This window comes from Orycteropus afer, unplaced genomic scaffold (genome assembly GCF_000298275.1).
Source record: "Orycteropus afer afer isolate SDZICR_OR568_19922 unplaced genomic scaffold, OryAfe1.0 scaffold00018, whole genome shotgun sequence".
Classification (NCBI taxonomy): Eukaryota; Metazoa; Chordata; class Mammalia; order Tubulidentata; family Orycteropodidae; genus Orycteropus; species Orycteropus afer.
In genome coordinates, this window is record NW_006921605.1 from 17,594,911 (window position 1) to 17,603,477 (window position 8,567).

Consider the following 8,567-nt stretch of genomic DNA (forward strand, 5'->3'; position numbering starts at 1 on the left):
TATTTATATGTATGTATGTATGTGCATATATATATTTATATGTCCCCTGATATCCAGCAGTGGCAGATGCTCCCCAAAGTAAGCACTCCAGACCCAGAACTATCCTCTGTTTCAAGGATCTGCTTCCCTAAAGCCTGGTAGCATAGTGCCTAAGGCACTTGACTGCTAACCAGAAGGCTGGTGGTTCAAACCCACCACCACTCCTCGGAAGGAAGATGGGGCAATCTACTTCTGTAGTGATAATGCCTCGGAAACCCAAGGAGGGGTCGCTATGAATCAGGGCCAACTCAACAGCATATAACAACAACAACAAAGCCATTTAAGTGGTGGTAGGATTCATAGGGGAGCTCTGGTAGTGTAGTGCCTAAGGCACTTGACTGCTAACCAGAAGGCTGCCGGTTCAAACCCACCAGGCACTCCTCGGAAGGAAGATGGGGCAATCTGCTTCCATAGTGATACTGCCTTGGAAACCCAAGGAGGGGTCGCTATGGGTCGGGTCTGACTCGACAGCACATAACAACAACAACAGGATTCATAGAACATACTCATTTTGGAAACTTCCTCTTCAGCCCCTTGGCTTCTACTGCTGGTTATTCTCTCTGGCTTGACTTCTGGAAGGAACTGTGCTCAATTTCCCAAAGGCAGCTTTTCTTGTCTTAATTTGGATTTTGACTTAGTATCTTAACATTTCTGCTATAGAACAGCGCTCCAAACCAAATTGTCAGTAGTGCACGCAGAGGCAATATTGAATATGTGAAGAGATAAAAACACCAAGCTAATGAAAGTTTCCTTTTTTCCATAGTGCTCCTTTCTGCCGAAATTCTCCATTCATATAGAAACCAAGTATGAGGACAACAAAGGAAGCAACAACAGCGTGAGTAACCTCCCTTGTTCCATACTATGCTCGTGTCTTAGGTTTTGAGAGTCACAGCACTTCTCTCAGCCCTCTGTGGGGCTAGGGCCATCTGCAGCATCTGGGACTTTGAGAAGTCCTAGCCTTTGGCTTCTAAAGGTTATTTCTCTGGGATTTCTCCCTAGCATTATTTTGTTGTCAAGTTTTTCTTTCTTCGATTTTGATATACTTTGTATGGGCGTCTGTGCAGAAATCTCTGTGGCCTGGAATGAGGTCACTCAGAGATGGATAGGATGGTGGGAAACTCAGTTCGAGGATTTTGCTTCTGATCCTCACATCCTCTCAATGACTGTTAATATTTACCTGGAAGGATGAATACAGTCAGATTTGTGTGTGTATACTGTGTATATTCTCTGGACTATGCTTATGTTCACATATATATCCTACCTGACAACCAGGGTGCAAAATATTTACCAGACATCAGGCATCTCACTCTTAATAAATTTCAGCAAAGTGCTATGATTATTAGTATTGCTCAAAATAGATCTTCTGACCTGGCCTTTACCCCCAGACTCTTTCTATTGGGGCATTACATTCTGAAATTCCCTTCTGTTTGTGAGTGAATAATTTGATCTGCTGAGAGCCTCATCCTAAGATTGGGTTTGTGAGTTCTGATGGGAAGTTCAGCCACGGAAGAAATGAGCCCAGGTCCAGAAGATGCAGGCTTCACCTATTTTCTGTCTCACTGCCGTGCTTTGCATTTGTGGAGAGTGATGAGGTTGAGACTGTGTCACAATGGGCAAAAGAGAGTTTTCTGACAAGTTGTTCTCTTTGGAGCCTTACCTGAGCCAAGGGAATGAAAACAGGATGTAGTGTGTCATGGAGGTACCATAGTGCCATGAGGCAAGACTTAAGGACTCATAACCACATCAGCTCTTCTCTCGTGTAGAAACCATTGCCAAAAAGAACATAGGAACCCTAGAAGGGGGATGGCTTTGGCCAAGACTGCTCTGTGGTTCTTTGTGTTGATAACTTCTAGAAACATCTTTTAAAAAATTCCTTCCCTAGGCAGGAGCAAATTCCTCTAGAAGGCATGGATATTATTTGTGCAGTGGGTACTACAATAACTTGCAGTTTGGTCATTTGGCTGGATTGGAAGGTGTGAACAGCAGAGGCCTGAGTTCTGGGACACCTGGCCATGTGCTCTGCCATCCTGGCTAGGCTCCTGAGCTACTTTATGGAGGTTATTGTATCCAACCCCAGTGATGCAGGATGTCCCATTCAAGGTAGAATCTAGAGCTTAAGTGGTTCCTAAATGAAGTCACTCAAGAAGTACATTTCACACCAACTTGGTGAAGAATGACACTCATTCATTCATCCATTCATTAATTCAGTATTCAACAAAAGTGTATCAAGCATTTTCTAGTTCTGTGTCAGAGTATGAGTTACATGGATATTATTTAAAAACTCTTGTTTTCCAACCTTCAGGTACTCCCAGTTTAGTGAAGGGGAAAAGACCAAAATATTAAATGACTTAAAACATTAGCACAATACTGGGCTTTCCTTCTTTTAGTATGACGAGTCACCACTGGTCAGAAAGGTGAGTGCTGTGGGGACATCCTTCATTATAGATGCATCTGTACATAGGGACTGACTTGACTTCAGCTTCTCAAACTATGTTAGAAAACTTGGAGTTTATCAGGGTCATCAAATGACTTTTTTTGTAAAGAAAGTTTTTTTAGAACATAGCGACCCTTCCTTGGGCTTCTAAGGCAGTATCTCTATGGAAGTAGATTGCCTAATCTTCCTTCTGAGGAGAGGCTGGTGGGTTTGAACTGCCAGCCATCTGGTTAGCAGTCAAATGCCTTAGGCACGATGCCACCAGAGCTCCTTATTAGAACATAGCCACCCTTATTATTTGCATATTTTCTGTGGTTGCTTTGTGCTATAACAGCAGAGTTGAGTAGTTACAAAAGAGACCATATGATCTGCACAGCTAAAAACGTTTACTATCTGGCCCTTTACAGAAAAAAATTGCAACCTCTGATTTAGAAAGAATCAAATCAGAATAGTACCCACCAGCTCTCAAAATCCGGCCATCTGCTATATCTCTCCACCAGCTGTGTCAGGCATAGGCCTTCCCCAGAGTTCTTGGAACTTTCCAGAGAAAAGAATATGGCCAGCAGGGGTACTTTCCTCTCACTAAATTCAGGAACCTCATGGTTAGTGACCTATGGTAGTGACCTTCAGGGAAAACCAACCCCTTGTCTGCAGCCTGAGATCAGAGACATTTTTCTGGGCAACTTCACCAATGACCACAATGCCTAAAATAGTGTCACATGGTGTTTAAACATGAACCCTTTTTAAAATGATGACATTTTTCTTTTTATCTGATTGAAAAATTAACATATGGTTATCAAATTTGGAAAATGCTAAAGAACACATACACACACACAAAAAAAAAAAAAAAAAGGAAAAGAAAAAAAACAACAGAAAAGCCAAGAGTAATCCATAATTCAGAGATACTATTAGTATTTTGGTTCATGCTGCAGGTTATTTTTAAATGAATTTATTTTCTAACCATTCCCCCCAAATTGAATCATCATTATACTATTTTCAATGTCATGAAGTATCTTTCCTCAATATGATTTTTAATGGCTGCATGGCATTTGATATTTAAAGGTACTTCTTTAAGTAATTGCTCATCACTGGATATTGAAGTGGGATTGACTATTTCAATGTAGCTGCAGACCCTCAAGAAAAGGAGGAAACAGATCAGGTATGGCCAGATTGCTTTTTCTGCATAAATATGGAGTGGGGGGAAACCGAGAGAATTAAAAAAAAAAAAAAGTATATTTACATTTTAGTCCTTGCAAACAATTTCCCTTGTCTCTCTCTCTCTGTGTGTGTGTGTGTGTGTGTTCCTGTCCTCGTGAGCTAATTCAAAACAGAGGGGACAGGTGGCCTGGCCAGGATCCTCACAGGTTGTTAAGACCAGTGTGATCTTCTAGTCTATCCTCTGCTCCATTCAAATAGTAAAAAAATTCACCTGCTTAGCATTTATTATCTTGTACCACTTTCTGCCAGGTGGTAAGTTCTTTTTTCCACTCTCCTAGGAATTTAAAATACCAAGTTAGCCACTTTAGAGTCAGAGTCAGAAGGGCATGATCATGCCAAGGGTAAGGACTCTGAGACTCAGTCTGACCTGCAAGAGAAGCATTGAGCCCCAGGCACTTCTATGCAGTCCTTGTCAGCACAATTTGCATCCCCTGGGAGAAATGCCAACTATCGGACCTTTTGCTGCCTCCTTCTGCCCAACTTGCTAACTCTGAGACTACCTGTTAGTTTGTTCCTTACTTTTTGTCATGGCATCATATTAATTAGGTTCCTAAATCTCATTGCCATCAAGTTGATTCTGACTTACTGCGACCTTGTAGGGCACAGTAGACCTGCGCCATTGGGTTTCTAAGGCTATAATCTTTACAGAAGCAGATTGCCCACCAAGTCTTTCTCCCAAGAAGTGTGTGGTTGGTTTGGACCACCTTTCAGTTCACATCCGAGCAGTTAACCACTATACCAGCAGGACTTCTTTTCAGTTTCCTAAGGCTGTCCTGGAGCTCTGGTGGCATGGTGCCTAAGGCATTTGGCTGCTAACCAGAAGGTTGGTGGTTCAAACCCATCAGCCACTCTATGGAAGGAAGACTGGGCAATCTACTGTCATACAGATTTACCACCTCAGAAACCCAAAGGGGGTTGCTATGAGTCGAAATCGACTCAATGGCAGTGAGGTGATTTTTTTTTTTTTTTTTTTTTAAGGCTGCCTGAAACAAAATGTCACAAACTGGGTGGTTTATAAGAAAAGAAGTTTATTCTCATGATTATGGAGGCTTGTAGTCCAAAATTTGGGTGACAGCAGCATTGACTTCTGAGGGCTTTGAGGGACACTCTGTTTCATGCTTTTGTCTTAGCTTCTGTTGACAGCCGGTGGTCTTTGGTGTGTGCCTTGGACTGTAGCTTTATCTCCAGTCTTTGCTTCCATCTTCACAGGTCATCTTCCCTCCGGGTCTCTTCTTTCCTTTTTATAAAGACACCACTCACACTGGATTAGGACCCACCTAACTCCAGTGTGACCACATATTAATTTAACTGACCCTATTTCCAAACAAATTTACATTCACATTACAGGGAGATCAGTATATCTTTTTGGAGGACACAACTTGATTCATAACAGCATCCAGCTTTCCTAAATCCAAGCTCTGCCATCTTGTTACAGTGAGGAGGCCCTAGATGAGATTTGGCTTGAATTTCCAGCCAGCCTCTGCCCAGCTCTGCTCCAGAGATCCTCAGGTCTTGTTCCTGAGGTCTCTGGACCAGAGGGACCAGACCCTCCTTGATTAGACTTCTTCCTTTGCAGATCCGCCCTTCTCTCATTTACAGATTTGACAGCAGCTGGTGATCTCCCAGCTGGGTCCAGCTTGATCCCAGGAGGCTTCATCAGTTTTGATTCAGATTTGTTAACTCTTCAAAATCAAAACATTAAAAATAGTATTTTAATTACGAAAAGATAATTTAGTTCAGGGGTCAAAACTAGAACCTTCAAGAACTTTCTTACACACCTGGTGTGATTGTAAAATGGTCCAACTTTATGGAAGAAAATATGGCGCTTCCTCAAAAAGCTAGAAAGGGAAATTCCTATGACCTAGCAATCCTATTCCTAGGTATATATCCTAGAGATGTAAGAACAGTGACATGAATAGATATATGCACATCTGTGTTCACTGCAGCATTATTCACAATGGCAAAAAGATGGAAACAACCTAAGTGCCCATCAATGGACAAATATATAAACTGTCTTACATATATACAATGGACTATTAATACAACCAGAAAGAATAACAAGGAGTACCATGAGACCAGAAGAGTTAGATGGTGCCAGCTACCACTGTCAGCCACTCAAAGGGGGATAGGTGCAGGAGATCCTAGATAGAGTGGGAGAGCAATGTAGAACAAAACTCACAATCATGGGGGGAAAAAAAATATCAGGTTTGCTGGTCTGAAAGAGTCTGGTCAGACCTCTGAGACTATGGCCCCTAGTCACCCTTTAGGTCTGGAACTGAACTCTTGGCTTCCAGCCAAACAGTATACAGGCATATGAGGTGAACATTTATATCAAGTAGATACATTCCTTGGAGCAATCAGTCGTGGGAGAACAGAAAGGCAGTGTTTGCACAGGAAGACAGGTTGGAGGGGCGGGAGTGCATGGGAGGGAAGGAACCCAGGGAGGAAGTGGGAAGAGAGCTGTTACATTGTGGAGAATTGCAGTCAATGTTATGAAACAAAACGTATAAGAATTGCTGAATGGAAAATGAATTTGCTCTGGAAACTTTCACCCAAATCACGATAAAAACTAAAAAAAAAAAAAGAATAACGAGTCCACAAAACATCTTACAGCAAGGGTGAATCTGGAGGACATTATGCTGGGTTAGTAAGTGAGTCACAGGAGGACAAATATTGTATGGTCTCACTTTTATAAAAAGTCAAGAATAAAGTTGCACACAGCGTTTACGTGTGTTAGATGGTTACCAGGGATGAGAAGGGGAAAAAGGGGAAGTCACTTTCTAGATAGTAGACACTTGGTATTATTTTTGGTGATGGAAAAGGCAGTACCCAATATGAGTGAAATCTGTATACTTTGTCTAAGGTAAATGAAGACACTAAGAAGTATGCAAGAATAAGGGACAATTTTGGTAAATACTTTAACAATTTTGCAACAGCAATGATAATAACCAATAAAATATATGTGTGGTTACACAGGTAAACATGTATCAATATATGTATATAGGAAGGCACATGGGGGTATATGAGTATGCATGTACAGATGTACCCACACGTGTATGTATATACATGTTTATGTGCACTGCAGATATATTCGGACATACATTAAACCTCATAGAGGACAAGTTATGGATACTACTAAGGCATACTCATATAAACACCATGTGGGATTGGTTTACTGGGTTTAAAGTCTTGGGACCATAGTTTTCTGGGACAACTCAGTCAATTGGCATAACATAGTCTATAAAATAATGTTCTACATCCTAGTTTGGTGAGGAGTATGTAGGGTCTTAAAAGCTTGGGAGTGACCATCTAAGACAAAACTATATGTCTCTTCTTGTCTGGAGCAAAGGGGAGTGAAGGAAACCTAAAGACGCAAGGAAAAAAGTAGTCCACAGGACTGCTTTCTTTTTACACAAATAATGCACACATTATATGTTTTTCTTGTGGGTGCAAACCATGCAACTCCTTCATGTCTTAGTTTCCTGTGTGCTCTGTGTGTTATTGTGGTTGCAATATATGCAAAAATACAATAACGGCCCATGAGAACAGCAGCCTCTTCTACCTGAGACCAGAAGGACTAGATGGTGCCCAGCTACCAATACTGACTGTTCCAACAGGGATGCAATAGAAGGTTACAGGTAGAATGGGAGAAAAATATAGAACAAACCCCCAATTCCTAAAAAGAAAAAAAGCCAGACAGCGGGCCAATAGAGACTAGAGGAACTCCTGAGACTGTCATCCTGGATACGCTTTGAACTTGAAACTGAAGCCATTCCTGGTGCTCACCTTTCATCCAAATAATAGATTGACTTGTAAAACAAACAGTACCACCTGTGAATACTGTGCTTCCTTAAATCAATCAACTAAATGAGACCAAACGGTCAGCATTTATCCTAAAAGGAAGATGGAAAACTAGGCAGGGGTAGGGGAGCCGGATTCATGGAAACAATATAAAGAATGGCAAAGGAAATGTTGACACATTGTGAAAAATGTAACCAATGTCGTGGAACAAGTTGTATAAAATTGTTCAATGGGAACCTAATTTGCCGTGTAAACTTTAATCTAAAACACAATAAAATATTTTTAAAAAACTAGAGCCTTCAACACCGAGTGTGTGCCAGCATGCTCCTTTTCGGTCCTAGGCTGAGTGGAGAGTCATTGGTGGGTGGCAGGGTTATAGAGAAAGCAGTGCAGAAGCGGGTATTTCTCATCTCACCATGTGCCAAATTATTTAATAAACTCAGCTCATCTCTTTGCACTTTCTAGGTGTATAGTCTTATCATGCAGCTACCATCCTTTATACTGCTATCTGCACTTGTTTCCTTCCTACCTGCCAAAAACTTTAATGAAATTGATGACGATAAGAAGCAATAATTAAATTGAAAGACAGTGGTGATAATTATATTGATTACTGGTTGAGTAGAGTACACGTTGTCATCCTATTATCAATTACCATATAAGTAATCTTTTTTACATGACCCAGTATTTAAAATTTAAAAAAAAAAGAAAGTAGCAGGATGACTAGAAATAAATATCTCCTTCTTCTTAAAGTAAAACTAGTATATTTGGATAGTGAAAACCTGCAAACTATGAGTACATTAGCCAGGACACAATGGGAAAGTTGTCTTAAATTGAGGCTCATTTATGTTATGCACATACTGATGAGAATTATTTAGGGCTTAATTAGTGCAGGGGAGAACAGTGCCATGCCAAGGTAAGATTCTGTTGTTTGTTCAAGGCCATAAATCCACATCTGGGAAAGCCAGTGCTTAGCACTGCGTGGTGCAGCTGAAGTAGAGGCGGGTCATGTGCTGGCTGCTACAAGGTTACTGGAGTTCATCGGGGTTAATGGGGGGCAGCTTGCCTTTACTTCCTC